We start from the raw sequence: 17,112 nt of genomic DNA, 5'->3' as shown, positions 1-17,112 counted from the left end.
CGCCACACACAGAGCGGCCTGCCGCGACACAGAGCGGCCTGCCGCGACACAGAGAGCGGCCTGCCGCGACACAGAGAGCGGCCTGCCGCCACACAGAGAGCGGCCTGCCGCCACACAGAGAGCGGCCTGCCGCCACACAGAGAGCGGCCTGCCGCCACACAGAGAGAGAGCGGCCTGTCGCCACACACAGAGCGGTGCCAGCCCACACACAGAGCAGCCTGCCGCCACACACAGAGCAGCCTGCCGCCACACAGAGAGCGGCCTGCCGCCACACAGAGAGCGGCCTGCCGCCACACAGAGAGCGGCCTGCCGCCACACAGAGAGCGGCCTGCCGCCACACAGAGAGCGGCCTGCCGCCACACAGAGAGCGGCCTGCCGCCACACAGAGAGCTGCCTGCCGCCACACAGAGAGCGGCCTGCCGCGACACAGAGCGGCCTGCCGCCACACAGAGAGCGGCCTGCCGCCACACAGAGAGCGGCCTGCCGCCACACAGAGCAGCCTGCCGCCACACACAGAGCAGCCTGCCGCCACACACAGAGCGGTGCCAGCCCACACACAGAGCAGCCTGCCGCCACACACAGAGCAGCCTGCCGCCACACACAGAGCGGCCTGCCGCCACACACAGAGCGGTGCCAGCCCACACACAGAGCAGCCTGCCGCCACACAGAGAGCGGCCTGCCGCCACACACAGAGAAAGGCCTGCCGCCACACAGAGAGCGGCCTGCCGCCACACAGAGAGCGGCCTGCCGCCACACAGAGAGAGAGCGGCCTGTCGCCACACACAGAGCGGTGCCAGCCCACACACAGAGCAGCCTGCCGCCACACACAGAGCAGCCTGCCGCCACACAGAGAGCGGCCTGCCGCCACACAGAGAGCGGCCTGCCGCCACACAGAGAGAGCGGCCTGCCGCCACACAGAGAGCGGCCTGCCGCCACACACAGAGAGCGGCCTGCCGCCACACACAGAGAGCGGCCTGCCGCCACACACAGAGAGCGGCCTGCCGCCACACAGAGAGAGCGGCCTGCCACCACACAGAGCGCGGCCTGCCGCCACACAGAGAGAGAGGCCTGCCGCCACACAGAGCGCGGCCTGCCGCCACACACACAGAGCGGCCTGCCGCCACACAGAGCGCGGCCTGCCGCCACACACAGAGAGAGCGGCCTGCCGCCACACAGAGAGCAGCCTGCCGCCACACACACAGAGAGCGGTGCCAGCCCACACAGAGCGCGGCCTGCCGCCACACACAGAGCGGCCTGCCGCCACACACAGAGCGGTGCCAGCCCACACACAGAGCAGCCTGCCGCCCCACAGAGAGAGAGGCCTGCCACCACACAGAGCGCGGCCTGCCGCCACACAGAGAGCGGCCTGCCGCCACACACACAGAGCGGCCTGCCGCCACACAGAGAGAGCGGCCTGCCACCACACAGAGCGCGGCCTGCCGCCACACAGAGAGAGCGGCCTGCCGCCACACACACAGAGCGGCCTGCCGCCACACAGAGAGAGCGGCCTGCCGCCACACACACAGAGCGGCCTGCCGCCACACACACAGAGCGGCCTGCCGCCACACAGAGAGCGGCCTGCCGCCACACAGAGAGAGCGGCCTGCCGCCACACAGAGAGCGGCCTGCCGCCACACAGAGCGGCCTGCCGCCACACACAGAGAGCAGCCTGCCACCACACAGAGAGAGCGGCCTGCCGCCACACAGAGAGAGCGGCCTGCCGCCACACAGAGCGGCCTGCCGCCACACAGAGAGAGCGGCCTGCCGCCACACACACAGAGCGGCCTGCCGCCACACAGAGAGCGGCCTGCCGCCACACAGAGAGCGGCCTGCCGCCACACACAGAGAGCGGCCTGCCGCCACACAGAGAGAGCGGCCTGCCGCCACACACACAGAGCGGCCTGCCGCCACACAGAGAGCGGCCTGCCGCCACACAGAGAGAGCGGCCTGCCGCCACACAGAGCGGCCTGCCGCCACACAGAGAGAGCGGCCTGCCGCCACACACAGAGAGCGGCCTGCTGCCACACAGAGAGAGCGGCCTGCCGCCACACAGAGAGAGCGGCCTGCCGCCACACAGAGCGGCCTGCCGCCACACAGAGAGAGCGGCCTGCCGCCACACAGAGAGAGCGGCCTGCCACCACACAGAGAGCGGCCTGCCGCCACACACAGAGAGCGGCCTGCCGCCACACAGAGAGAGCGGCCTGCCGCCACACAGAGAGAGCGGCCTGCCGCCACACAGAGAGAGCGGCCTGCCGCCACACACAGAGAGCGGCCTGCCGCCACACAGAGAGAGCGGCCTGCCGCCACACAGAGAGCGGCCTGCCGCCACACACAGAGAGCGGCCTGCCACCACACAGAGCGGCCTGCCGCCACACACAGAGAGCGGCCTGCCGCCACACAGAGAGAGAGGCCTGCCACCACACAGAGCGCGGCCTGCCACCACACAGAGAGCGGCCTGCCGCCACACAGAGAGAGAGGCCTGCCACCACACAGAGCGGCCTGCCACCACACACAGAGAGCGGCCTGCCGCCACACAGAGAGAGAGGCCTGCCACCACACAGAGCGGCCTGCCACCACACAGAGAGAGAGGCCTGCCACCATACAGAGCGGCCTGCCACCACACACAGAGAGCGGCCTGCCGCCACACAGAGAGAGAGGCCTGCCACCACACAGAGCGCGGCCTGCCACCACACAGAGCGCAGCCTGCCGCCACACACACAGAGCGGCCTGCCACCACACACACAGAGCGGCCTGCCGCCACACACACAGAGCGGCCTGCCGCCACACACACAGAGCGGCCTGCCGCCACACAGAGCGCGGCCTGCCGCCACACACAGAGAGAGCGGCCTGCCACCACACAGAGCGCGGCCTGTCGCCACACAGAGAGCAGCCTGTCGCCACACAGAGAGAGCGGCCTGCCGCCACACACAGAGCGGCCTGCCGCCACACAGAGAGCGGCCTGTCGCCACACAGAGAGAGCGGCCTGCCGCCACACAGAGAGCGGCCTGTCGCCACACAGAGAGCAGCCTGTCGCCACACAGAGAGAGCGGCCTGCCGCCACACAGAGAGCGGCCTGCCGCCACACAGAGAGAGCGGCCTGCCGCCACACACAGAGCGGCCTGCCGCCACACAGCGAGCGGCCTGCCGCCACACAGAGAGAGCGGCCTGCCGCCACACACAGAGCGGCCTGCCGCCACACAGCGAGCGGCCTGCCGCCACACAGAGAGAGCGGCCTGCCGCCACACAGAGAGCGGCCTGCCACCACACAGAGAGAGCGGCCTGCCACCACACACAGAGCGGCCTGCCGCCACACACAGAGCGGCCTGCCGCCACACACAGAGCGGCCTGCCGCCACACAGAGAGAGCGGCCTGCCGCCACACAGAGAGCGGCCTGCCACCACACAGAGAGAGCGGCCTGCCACCACACACAGAGCGGCCTGCCACCACACACAGAGCGGCCTGCCGCCACACAGCGAGCGGCCTGCCGCCACACAGAGAGAGCGGCCTGCCGCCACACAGAGAGCGGCCTGCCACCACACAGAGAGAGCGGCCTGCCACCACACACAGAGCGGCCTGCCGCCACACACAGAGCGGCCTGCCACCACACACAGAGCGGCCTGCCACCACACAGAGAGAGCGGCCTGCCACCACACAGAGAGCGGCCTGCCGCCACACACAGAGCGGCCTGCCACCACACAGAGAGCGGCCTGCCACCACACAGAGCGCGGCCTGCCACCACACAGAGCGCGGCCTGCCACCACACAGAGCGCGGCCTGCCGCCACACAGAGAGAGCAGCCTGCCACCACACAGAGAGCGGCCTGCCACCACACAGAGCGCGGCCTGCCGCCACACACAGAGCGGCCTGCCACCACACAGAGAGCGGCCTGCCACCACACAGAGAGCGGCCTGCCGCCACACACAGAGCGGCCTGCCGCCACACACAGAGCAGCCTGCCGCCACACACAGAGAGAGCGGCCTGCCGCCCCACACAGAGCAGCCTGCCGCCACACAGAGAGAGCAGCCTGCCACCACACACACAGAGAGCGGCCTGCCGCCACACACAGAGCAGCCTGCCGCCACACACACAGAGAGCGGCCTGCCGCCCCACACAGAGCAGCCTGCCGCCACACAGAGAGCGGCCTGCCGCCACACAGAGAGCAGCCTGCCGCCACACACACAGAGAGCGGCCTGCCGCCACACACACAGAGAGCAGCCTGCCGCCACACAGAGAGCAGCCTGCCGACACACACACAGAGAGCAGCCTGCCGCCACACAGAGCGGCCTGCCGCCACACACAGAGCAGCCTGCCGCCACACAGAGAGCGGCCTGCCGCCACACAGAGAGCGGCCTGCCGCCACACACAGAGCAGCCTGCCGCCACACACAGAGCGGCCTGCCGCCGCACACAGAGCGGCCTGCCGCCACACACAGAGCGGCCTGCCGCCACACACAGAGCGGCCTGCCACCCCACACAGAGAGCGGCCTGCCGCCCCACAGAGAGCGGCCTGCCGCCACACACAGAGCAGCCTGCCGCCCCACAGAGAGCGGCCTGCCGCCACACAGAGAGCGGTGCCAACCCACACAGAGCGCGGCCTGCCGCCACACAGAGAGCGGCCTGCCGCCACACACAGAGAGCGGCCTGCCGCCACACAGAGAGCAGCCTGCCGCCACACACAGAGCGGCCTGCCGCCACACACAGAGCGGCCTGCCGCGACACAGAGCGGCCTGCCGCCACACAGAGAGCGGCCTGCCGCCACACAGAGAGCGGCCTGCCGCGACACAGAGCGGCCTGCCGCGACACAGAGAGCGGCCTGCCGCCACACAGAGAGCGGCCTGCCGCCACACAGAGAGAGCGGCCTGCCGCCACACAGAGAGCAGCCTGCCGCCACACAGAGAGCGGCCTGCCGCCGCACAGAGAGCAGCCTGCCGCCACACACAGAGCGGTGCCAGCCCACACAGAGAGAGCGGCCTGCCGCCACACAGAGAGCGGCCTGCCGCCACACAGAGAGCGGCCTGCCGCCACACAGAGAGCTGCCTGCCGCCACACAGAGAGCGGCCTGCCGCGACACAGAGCGGCCTGCCGCGACACAGAGAGCGGCCTGCCGCCACACAGAGAGCTGCCTGCCGCCACACAGAGAGCGGCCTGCCGCGACACAGAGCGGCCTGCCGCGACACAGAGAGCGGCCTGCCGCCACACAGAGAGCTGCCTGCCGCCACACAGAGAGCGGCCTGCCGCGACACAGAGCGGCCTGCCGCGACACAGAGAGCGGCCTGCCGCCACACACAGAGCGGCCTGCCGCCACACAGAGAGCGGCCTGCCGCCACACACAGAGCGGCCTGCCGCCACACACAGAGCGGCCTGCCGCCACACACAGAGCAGCCTGCCGCCACACACAGAGCGGCCTGCCGCCACACACAGAGCGGCCTGCCGCGACACAGAGCGGCCTGCCGCGACACAGAGAGCGGCCTGCCGCCACACAGAGAGCGGCCTGCCGCCACACAGAGAGCGGCCTGCCGCCACACAGAGAGAGCGGCCTGCCGCCACACACAGAGAGAGCGGCCTGCCGCCACACACAGAGCGGCCTGCCGCCACACACAGAGCGGCCTGCCGCCACACACAGAGCGGCCTGCCGCGACACAGAGCAGCCTGCCGCCACACAGAGAGCGGCCTGCCGCCACACAGAGAGCGGCCTGCCGCGACACAGAGCGGCCTGCCGCGACACAGAGAGCGGCCTGCCGCCACACAGAGAGCGGCCTGCCGCCACACAGAGAGCGGCCTGCCGCCACACACACAGAGAGCGGCCTGCCGCCACACACACAGAGAGCGGCCTGCCGCCACACAGAGAGCTGCCTGCCGCCACACACAGAGCGGCCTGCCGCGACACAGAGCGGCCTGCCGCCACACAGAGAGCTGCCTGCCGCCACACACAGAGCGGCCTGCCGCGACACAGAGCGGCCTGCCGCCACACAGAGAGCGGCCTGCCGCCACACAGAGAGCGGCCTGCCGCCGCACAGAGAGCAGCCTGCCGCCACACAGAGAGCGGCCTGCCGCCACACAGAGAGCGGCCTGCCGCCACACAGAGAGCTGCCTGCCGCCACACAGAGAGCGGCCTGCCGCGACACAGAGCGGCCTGCCGCGACACAGAGAGCGGCCTGCCGCCACACAGAGAGCTGCCTGCCGCCACACAGAGAGCGGCCTGCCGCGACACAGAGCGGCCTGCCGCGACACAGAGAGCGGCCTGCCGCCACACAGAGAGCTGCCTGCCGCCACACAGAGAGCGGCCTGCCGCGACACAGAGCGGCCTGCCGCGACACAGAGAGCGGCCTGCCGCCACACACAGAGCGGCCTGCCGCCACACAGAGAGCGGCCTGCCGCCACACAGAGAGCGGCCTGCCGCCACACACAGAGCGGCCTGCCGCCACACACAGAGCAGCCTGCCGCCACACACAGAGCGGCCTGCCGCCACACAGAGAGCGGCCTGCCGCCACACACAGAGCGGCCTGCCGCCACACACAGAGCGGCCTGCCGCCACACAGAGAGCGGCCTGCCGCCCCACAGAGAGCGGCCTGCCGCCACACACAGAGCAGCCTGCCGCCCCACAGAGCGGCCTGCCGCCACACACAGAGCGGCCTGCCGCCACACACAGAGCAGCCTGCCGCCCCACAGAGAGCGGCCTGCCGCCACACAGAGAGCGGCCTGCCGCCACACAGAGAGCTGCCTGCCGCCACACAGAGAGCGGCCTGCCGCGACACAGAGAGCGGCCTGCCGCGACACAGAGCGGCCTGCCGCGACACAGAGAGCGGCCTGCCGCCACACAGAGAGCGGCCTGCCGCGACACAGAGAGCGGCCTGCCGCGACACAGAGCGGCCTGCCGCCACACAGAGAGCGGCCTGCCGCCACACAGAGAGCGGCCTGCCGCGACACAGAGCGGCCTGCCGCCACACAGAGAGCGGCCTGCCGCCACACAGAGAGCGGCCTGCCGCCACACAGAGCAGCCTGCCGCCACACACAGAGCAGCCTGCCGCCACACACAGAGCAGCCTGCCGCCACACACAGAGCGGTGCCAGCCCACACACAGAGCAGCCTGCCGCCACACACAGAGCAGCCTGCCGCCACACACAGAGCGGCCTGCCGCCACACACAGAGCGGTGCCAGCCCACACACAGAGCGGCCTGCCGCCACACACAGAGCAGCCTGCCGCCACACACAGAGCAGCCTGCCGCCACACACAGAGCGGCCTGCCGCCACACACAGAGCGGTGCCAGCCCACACACAGAGCGGCCTGCCGCCACACACAGAGAGCAGCCTGCCGCCACACACAGAGCGGCCTGTCGCCACACACAGAGAGCAGCCTGCCGCCACACACAGAGCGGCCTGTCGCCACACACAGAGCGGCCTGTCGCCACACACAGAGAGCAGCCTGCCGCCACACAGAGAGCGGCCTGCCGCCACACAGAGAGCGGCCTGCCGCCACACACAGAGCGGCCTGCCGCCACACACAGAGCGGCCTGCCGCCACACACAGAGCGGCCTGCCGCCACACACAGAGCGGTGCCAGCCCACACACAGAGCAGCCTGCCGCCACACAGAGAGCGGCCTGCCGCCACACAGAGAGCGGCCTGCCGCCACACAGAGAGCGGTGCCAGCCCACACAGAGCGCGGCCTGCCGCCACACAGAGAGCGGCCTGCCGCCACACAGAGAGCGGCCTGCCGCCACACAGAGAGCGGCCTGCCGCCACACAGAGAGCAGCCTGCCGCCACACAGAGAGCGGCCTGCCGCCACACAGAGAGCAGCCTGCCGCCACACACACAGAGAGCAGCCTGCCGCCACACAGAGCGGCCTGCCGCCACACACAGAGCAGCCTGCCGCCACACAGAGAGCGGCCTGCCGCCACACAGAGAGCGGCCTGCCGCCACACAGAGAGAGCGGCCTGCCGCCACACACAGAGCAGCCTGCCGCCACACAGAGAGCGGCCTGCCGCCACACAGAGAGCGGCCTGCCGCCACACACAGAGCAGCCTGCCGCCACACAGAGAGAGCGGCCTGCCGCCACACACAGAGCGGCCTGCCGCCACACACAGAGCGGCCTGCCGCCACACACAGAGCGGCCTGCCGCCACACACAGAGCGGCCTGCCGCCACACACAGAGCGGCCTGCCACCCCACACAGAGAGCGGCCTGCCGCCACACACAGAGCGGCCTGCCACCCCACACAGAGAGCGGCCTGCCGCCACACACAGAGCGGCCTGCCACCCCACACAGAGAGCGGCCTGCCGCCACACACAGAGCGGCCTGCCACCCCACACAGAGAGCGGCCTGCCGCCCCACAGAGAGCAGCCTGCCGCCACACAGAGAGAGCGGCCTGCCGCCACACACAGAGCGGCCTGCCGCCACACACAGAGCGGCCTGCCACCCCACACAGAGAGCGGCCTGCCGCCCCACAGAGAGCGGCCTGCCGCCACACACAGAGCAGCCTGCCGCCCCACAGAGAGCGGCCTGCCGCCACACAGAGAGCGGTGCCAGCCCACACAGAGCGCGGCCTGCCGCCACACAGAGAGCGGCCTGCCGCCACACAGAGAGCAGCCTGCCGCCACACAGAGAGCAGCCTGCCGCCACACACAGAGCGGCCTGCCGCCACACACAGAGAGCGGCCTGCCGCCACACAGAGAGCAGCCTGCCGCCACACACAGAGCGGCCTGCCGCCACACACAGAGCGGCCTGCCGCCACACACAGAGCGGCCTGCCGCCACACACAGAGCGGCCTGCCGCCACACACAGAGCGGCCTGCCGCCACACACAGAGCGGCCTGCCGCCACACAGAGAGCAGCCTGCCGCCACACACAGAGCGGCCTGCCGCCACACACAGAGCGGCCTGCCGCCACACACAGAGCGGCCTGCCGCGACACAGAGCGGCCTGCCGCCACACAGAGAGCGGCCTGCCGCCACACAGAGAGCGGCCTGCCGCGACACAGAGAGCGGCCTGCCGCCACACAGAGAGCGGCCTGCCGCCACACACACAGAGAGCGGCCTGCCGCCACACAGAGAGCGGCCTGCCGCCACACAGAGAGCTGCCTGCCGCCACACAGAGAGCGGCCTGCCGCGACACAGAGCGGCCTGCCGCCACACAGAGAGCGGCCTGCCGCCACACAGAGAGCGGCCTGCCGCCGCACAGAGAGCAGCCTGCCGCCACACAGAGAGCGGCCTGCCGCCACACAGAGAGCGGCCTGCCGCCACACAGAGAGCTGCCTGCCGCCACACAGAGAGCGGCCTGCCGCGACACAGAGCGGCCTGCCGCGACACAGAGAGCGGCCTGCCGCCACACAGAGAGCGGCCTGCCGCCACACAGAGAGCTGCCTGCCGCCACACAGAGAGCTGCCTGCCGCGACACAGAGCGGCCTGCCGCGACACAGAGAGCGGCCTGCCGCCACACAGAGAGCTGCCTGCCGCCACACAGAGAGCGGCCTGCCGCGACACAGAGCGGCCTGCCGCGACACAGAGAGCGGCCTGCCGCCACACACAGAGCGGCCTGCCGCCACACAGAGAGCGGCCTGCCGCCACACACAGAGCGGCCTGCCGCCACACACAGAGCAGCCTGCCGCCACACACAGAGCGGCCTGCCGCCACACAGAGAGCGGCCTGCCGCCACACAGAGAGCGGCCTGCCGCCACACACAGAGCGGCCTGCCGCCACACACAGAGCGGCCTGCCGCCACACAGAGAGCGGCCTGCCGCCACACACAGAGCGGCCTGCCGCCACAGACAGAGCAGCCTGCCGCCACACACAGAGCGGCCTGCCGCCACACAGAGAGCGGCCTGCCGCCACACACAGAGCGGCCTGCCACCCCACACAGAGAGCGGCCTGCCGCCCCACAGAGAGCGGCCTGCCGCCACACACAGAGCAGCCTGCCGCCCCACAGAGCGGCCTGCCGCCACACACAGAGCGGCCTGCCGCCACACAGAGAGCGGCCTGCCGCCACACACAGAGAGCGGCCTGCCGCCACACACAGAGCGGCCTGCCGCGACACAGAGCGGCCTGCCGCCACACAGAGAGCGGCCTGCCGCGACACAGAGCGGCCTGCCGCGACACAGAGAGCGGCCTGCCGCGACACAGAGAGCGGCCTGCCGCCACACAGAGAGCTGCCTGCCGCCACACAGAGAGCGGCCTGCCGCCACACAGAGAGCGGCCTGCCGCGACACAGAGCGGCCTGCCGCGACACATAGCGGCCTGCCGCGACACAGAGAGCGGCCTGCCGCCACACAGAGAGCGGCCTGCCGCGACACAGAGAGCGGCCTGCCGCGACACAGAGCGGCCTGCCGCGACACAGAGAGCGGCCTGCCGCCACACAGAGAGCTGCCTGCCGCCACACAGAGAGTGGCCTGCCGCCACACAGAGAGCGGCCTGCCGCCACACAGAGAGCTGCCTGCCGCCACACAGAGAGCGGCCTGCCGCGACACAGAGCGGCCTGCCGCGACACAGAGAGCGGCCTGCCGCCACACAGAGAGCGGCCTGCCGCGACACAGAGAGCGGCCTGCCGCGACACAGAGCGGCCTGCCGCGACACAGAGAGCGGCCTGCCGCCACACAGAGAGCTGCCTGCCGCCACACAGAGAGCGGCCTGCCGCGACACAGAGCGGCCTGCCGCCACACAGAGAGCGGCCTGCCGCCACACAGAGCAGCCTGCCGCCACACACAGAGCAGCCTGCCGCCACACACAGAGCGGTGCCAGCCCACACACAGAGCGGCCTGCCGCCACACACAGAGCAGCCTGCCGCCACACACAGAGCGGCCTGCCGCCACACACAGAGCGGCCTGTCGCCACACACAGAGAGCAGCCTGCCGCCACACAGAGAGCGGCCTGCCGCCACACAGAGAGCGGACTGCCGCCCCACAGAGAGCGGCCTGCCGCCACACACAGAGCAGCCTGCCGCCACACACAGAGCGGCCTGCCGCCACACACAGAGCGGTGCCAGCCCACACACAGAGCGGCCTGCCGCCACACAGAGAGCGGCCTGCCGCCACACAGAGAGCGGCCTGCCGCCACACAGAGAGCGGTGCCAGCCCACACAGAGAGCGGCCTGCCGCCACACAGAGAGCGGTGCCAGCCCACACAGAGCGCGGCCTGCCGCCACACACAGAGCGGTGCCAGCCCACACACAGAGAGCAGCCTGCCGCCACACAGAGAGCGGCCTGCCGCCACACAGAGAGCGGCCTGCCGCCACACACAGAGCGGTGCCAGCCCACACACAGAGCAGCCTGCCGCCACACAGAGAGCGGCCTGCCGCCACACAGAGAGCGGCCTGCCGCCACACAGAGAGCGGCCTGCCGCCACACAGAGCGCGGCCTGCCGCCACACACACAGAGCGGCCTGCCGCCACACACAGAGCGGCCTGCCGCCACACAGAGAGCGGCCTGCCGCCCCACACACAGAGAGCGGCCTGCCGCCACACACACAGAGCGGCCTGCCGCCACACAGAGCGCGGCCTGCCGCCACACACACAGAGCGGCCTGCCGCCACACACAGAGCGGCCTGCCGCCACACAGAGAGCGGCCTGCCGCCACACACACAGAGAGCGGCCTGCCGCCACACAGAGAGAGAGCGGCCTGCCGCCACACACACAGAGCGGCCTGCCGCCACACACAGAGCGCGGCCTGCCGCCACACAGAGAGCGGCCTGCCGCCACACAGAGAGCGGCCTGCCGCCACACAGAGAGCGGCCTGCCGCCACACAGAGAGCGGCCTGCCGCCACACACAGAGCGGCCTGCCGCCCCACAGAGAGAGAGCGGCCTGCCGCCACACAGAGAGAGAGCGGCCTGCCGCCACACACAGAGCGGCCTGCCGCCACACAGAGAGAGCGGCCTGCCGCCACACAGAGAGCGGCCTGCCGCCACACAGAGAGCGGCCTGCCAGCCCACACACAGAGCGGCCTGCCGCCACACAGAGAGAGCGGCCTGCCACCACACAGAGAGCAGCCTGCCGCCACACAGAGAGCGGCCTGCCAGCCCACACACAGAGCGGCCTGCCGCCACACAGAGAGCGGCCTGCCGCCACACACAGAGCGGCCTGCCGCCACACACAGAGCGGCCTGCCGCCACACAGAGAGAGCGGCCTGCCGCCACACACAGAGCGGCCTGCCGCCACACACAGAGCGGCCTGCCGCCACACAGAGAGCGGCCTGCCGCCACACAGAGAGCGGCCTGCCGCCACACAGAGAGCGGCCTGCCGCCACACAGAGAGCGGCCTGCCGCCACACACAGAGCAGCCTGCCGCCACACAGAGAGAGCGGCCTGCCGCCACACACAGAGCGGCCTGCCGCCACACAGAGAGCGGCCTGCCGCCACACAGAGAGCGGCCTGCCGCCACACACAGAGCAGCCTGCCGCCACACAGAGAGAGCGGCCTGCCGCCACACACAGAGAGCGGCCTGCCGCCACACAGAGAGCGGCCTGCCGCCACACAGAGAGAGCGGCCTGCCACCACACAGAGCGCGGCCTGCCGCCGCACAGAGAGAGCGGCCTGCCGCCACACAGAGAGAGCGGCCTGCCGCCACACAGAGAGAGCGGCCTGCCGCCGCACAGAGAGAGCGGCCTGCCGCCACACAGAGAGAGCGGCCTGCCGCCACACACAGAGCGGCCTGCCGCCACACAGAGAGCGGCCTGCCGCCACACACAGAGCAGCCTGCCGCCACACAGAGAGAGCGGCCTGCCGCCACACACAGAGAGCGGCCTGCCGCCACACAGAGAGCGGCCTGCCGCCACACAGAGAGAGCGGCCTGCCACCACACAGAGCGCGGCCTGCCGCCACACACAGAGAGCGGCCTGCCGCCACACAGAGAGAGCGGCCTGCCACCACACAGAGAGCGGCCTGCCGCCACACAGAGAGAGCGGCCTGCCACCACACAGAGAGCGGCCTGCCGCCACACACAGAGAGCGGCCTGCCACCACACAGAGAGAGCGGCCTGCCACCACACAGAGAGCGGCCTGCCGCCACACACAGAGAGCGGCCTGCCACCACACACAGAGCGGCCTGCCGCCACACAGAGAGAGCGGCCTGCCACCACACAGAGCGCGGCCTGCCGCCACACACACAGAGCGGCCTGCCACCACACAGAGCGCGGCCTGCCGCCGCACAGAGAGAGCGGCCTGCCACCACACAGAGCGCGGCCTGCCGCCACACAGAGAGAGCGGCCTGCCACCACACAGAGAGCGGCCTGCCGCCACACAGAGAGAGCGGCCTGCCACCACACAGAGCGCGGCCTGCCACCACACAGAGAGAGCGGCCTGCCGCCCCACACAGAGAGAGCGGCCTGCCACCACACAGAGAGCGGCCTGCCACCACACAGAGCGCGGCCTGCCACCACACAGAGAGAGCGGCCTGCCGCCACACAGAGAGAGCAGCCTGCCGCCACACAGAGAGCGGCCTGCCACCACACACAGAGCGGCCTGCCACCACACAGAGAGCGGCCTGCCGCCACACAGAGAGCGGCCTGCCACCACACACAGAGCAGCCTGCCGCCACACACAGAGCAGCCTGCCACCACACAGAGAGCGGCCTGCCGCCACACAGAGAGCGGCCTGCCACCACACACAGAGCAGCCTGCCACCACACACAGAGCGGCCTGCCACCACACAGAGAGCGGCCTGCCGCCACACAGAGAGCGGCCTGCCGCCACACAGAGAGCGGCCTGCCACCACACACAGAGCAGCCTGCCGCCACACACAGAGCAGCCTGCCACCACACAGAGAGCGGCCTGCCGCCACACAGAGAGCGGCCTGCCACCACACACAGAGCAGCCTGCCACCACACACAGAGCGGCCTGCCACCACACAGAGAGCGGCCTGCCGCCACACAGAGAGCGGCCTGCCGCCACACAGAGAGCGGCCTGCCACCACACACAGAGCAGCCTGCCACCACACACAGAGCGGCCTGCCACCACACAGAGAGCGGCCTGCCGCCACACAGAGAGCGGCCTGCCACCACACAGAGCGCGGCCTGCCGCCACACAGAGAGAGCGGCCTGCCGCCACACACAGAGAGCGGCCTGCCGCCACACACAGAGCGGCCTGCCGCCACACAGAGAGAGCGGCCTGCCACCACACAGAGCGCGGCCTGCCGCCACACAGAGAGAGCAGCCTGCCGCCACACAGAGAGCGGCCTGCCACCACACACAGAGCGGCCTGCCACCACACAGAGAGCGGCCTGCCGCCACACAGAGAGCGGCCTGCCACCACACACAGAGCAGCCTGCCGCCACACACAGAGCGGCCTGCCACCACACAGAGAGCGGCCTGCCGCCACACAGAGAGCGGCCTGCCGCCACACAGAGAGCGGCCTGCCGCCACACACAGAGCGGCCTGCCGCCACACACAGAGAGCGGCCTGCCGCCACACACAGAGCGGCCTGCCGCCACACACAGAGAGCGGCCTGCCGCCACACAGAGAGCAGCCTGCCGCCACACACAGAGCGGCCTGCCGCCACACAGAGAGCGCGGCCTGTCGCCCCACAGAGAGAGCGGCCTGCCGCCACACAGAGAGCAGCCTGCCGCCACACACAGAGCGGCCTGCCGCCACACAGAGAGCGCGGCCTGTCGCCCCACAGAGAGAGCGGCCTGCCGCCACACAGAGCGCAGCCTGCCACCACACAGAGAGAGCGGCCTGCCACCACACAGAGAGCGGCCTGCCGCCACACACAGAGAGCGGCCTGCCGCCACACACAGAGCGCGGCCTGCCGCCACACAGAGAGCGGCCTGCCGCCACACAGAGCGGCCTGCCGCCCCACACACAGAGAGCAGCCTGCCGCCACCCCACAGAGAGCGGCCTGCCGCCACACACACAGAGCGGCCTGCCGCCACACAGAGAGCGCGGCCTGCCGCCACACAGAGAGCGGCCTGCCGCCACACAGAGAGCGGCCTGCCTCCACACAGAGAGCGGCCTGCCTCCACACAGAGAGCGGCCTGCCGCCACACAGAGAGCGGCCTGCCGCCACACACAGAGCGGCCTGCCGCCACACACAGAGAGCGGCCTGCCGCCACACACAGAGCGGCCTGCCGCCACACACAGAGAGCGGCCTGCCGCCACACAGAGAGCAGCCTGCCGCCACACACAGAGCGGCCTGCCGCCACACAGAGAGCGCGGCCTGTCGCCCCACAGAGAGAGCGGCCTGCCGCCACACAGAGAGCAGCCTGCCGCCACACACAGAGCGGCCTGCCGCCACACAGAGAGCGCGGCCTGTCGCCCCACAGAGAGAGCGGCCTGCCGCCACACAGAGCGCAGCCTGCCACCACACAGAGAGAGCGGCCTGCCACCACACAGAGAGCGGCCTGCCGCCACACACAGAGAGCGGCCTGCCGCCACACACAGAGCGCGGCCTGCCGCCACACAGAGAGCGGCCTGCCGCCACACAGAGCGGCCTGCCGCCCCACACACAGAGAGCAGCCTGCCGCCACCCCACAGAGAGCGGCCTGCCGCCACACACACAGAGCGGCCTGCCGCCACACAGAGAGCGCGGCCTGCCGCCACACAGAGAGCGGCCTGCCGCCACACACAGAGAGCGGCCTGCCTCCACACAGAGAGCGGCCTGCCGCCACACAGAGAGCGGCCTGCCGCCACACAGAGAGCGGCCTGCCTCCACACAGAGAGCGCGGCCTGTCGCCCCACAGAGAGAGCGGCCTGCCTCCACACAGAGAGCGGCCTGCCTCCACACAGAGAGCGGCCTGCCGCCACACAGAGAGCGGCCTGCCTCCACACAGAGAGCGGCCTGCCTCCACACAGAGAGCGGCCTGCCGCCACACAGAGAGCGGCCTGCCGCCACACAGAGAGCGGCCTGCCTCCACACAGAGAGCGCGGCCTGTCGCCCCACAGAGAGAGCGGCCTGCCGCCACACACAGAGAGCAGCCTGCCACCCCACACACAGAGAGCAGCCTGCCGCCACACACAGAGCGGCCTGCCGCCACACACAGAGAGCGGCCTGCCGCCACACACAGAGCGGCCTGCCGCCACACACAGAGAGAGCGGCCTGCCGCCACACAGAGCGGCCTGCCGCCACACAGAGAGCGGCCTGCCGCCACACACAGAGAGAGCGGCCTGCCGCCACACAGAGAGCAGCCTGCCGCCACACAGAGAGAGCGGCCTGCCGCCACACAGAGAGAGCGGCCTGCCGCCACACACAGAGCGGCCTGCCGCCACACACAGAGAGAGCGGCCTGCCGCCGCACAGAGAGAGCGGCCTGCCGCCGCACACAGAGAGCGGCCTGCCGCCACACAGAGAGCAGCCTGCCACCCCACACACAGAGAGCAGCCTGCCGCCACACACAGAGCGGCCTGCCGCCACACACAGAGCGGCCTGCCGCCACACAGAGAGCGGCCTGCCGCCACACAGAGAGAGCGGCCTGCCGCCCCACACAGAGAGCAGCCTGCCGCCACACACAGAGAGCAGCCTGCCGCCACACAGAGAGAGCGGCCTGCCGCCACACAGAGAGAGCGGCCTGCCGCCACACACACAGAGCGGCCTGCCGCCACACAGAGAGAGCGGCCTGCCGCCCCACAGAGAGCGGCCTGCCGCCACACACAGAGCGGCCTGCCGCCACACACAGAGAGCGGCCTGCCGCCACACACAGAGCGGCCTGCCGCCACACACAGAGCGGCCTGCCGCCACACACAGAGCGGCCTGCCGCCACACACAGAGCGGCCTGCCGCCACACACAGAGAGCGGCCTGCCGCCACACACAGAGCGGCCTGCCGCCACACACAGAGCGGCCTGCCGCCACACACAGAGAGCGGCCTGCCGCCACACACAGAGAGCGGCCTGCCGCCACACAGAGCGGCCTGCCGCCACACAGAGAGCGGCCTGCCGCCACACAGAGAGCGGCCTGCCGCCACACACAGAGAGAGGCCTGCCGCCACACAGAGAGCGGCCTGCCGCCACACAGAGAGCGGCCTGCCGCCACACACAGAGAGAGGCCTGCCGCCACACACAGAGCGGCCTGCCGCCACACAGAGAGCGGCCTGCCGCCACACAGAGAGCGGCCTGCCGCCACACACAGAGAGAGGCCTGCCGCCACACAGAGAGCGGCCTGCCGCCACACACAGAGAGAGGCCTGCCGCCACACAGAGAGCGGCCTGC

This window comes from Scyliorhinus torazame, chromosome 25 (genome assembly GCF_047496885.1).
Source record: "Scyliorhinus torazame isolate Kashiwa2021f chromosome 25, sScyTor2.1, whole genome shotgun sequence".
Classification (NCBI taxonomy): Eukaryota; Metazoa; Chordata; class Chondrichthyes; order Carcharhiniformes; family Scyliorhinidae; genus Scyliorhinus; species Scyliorhinus torazame.
The sequence above is the reverse complement of the archived record's forward strand: the minus strand, read 5'-3'. Positions refer to the sequence as shown.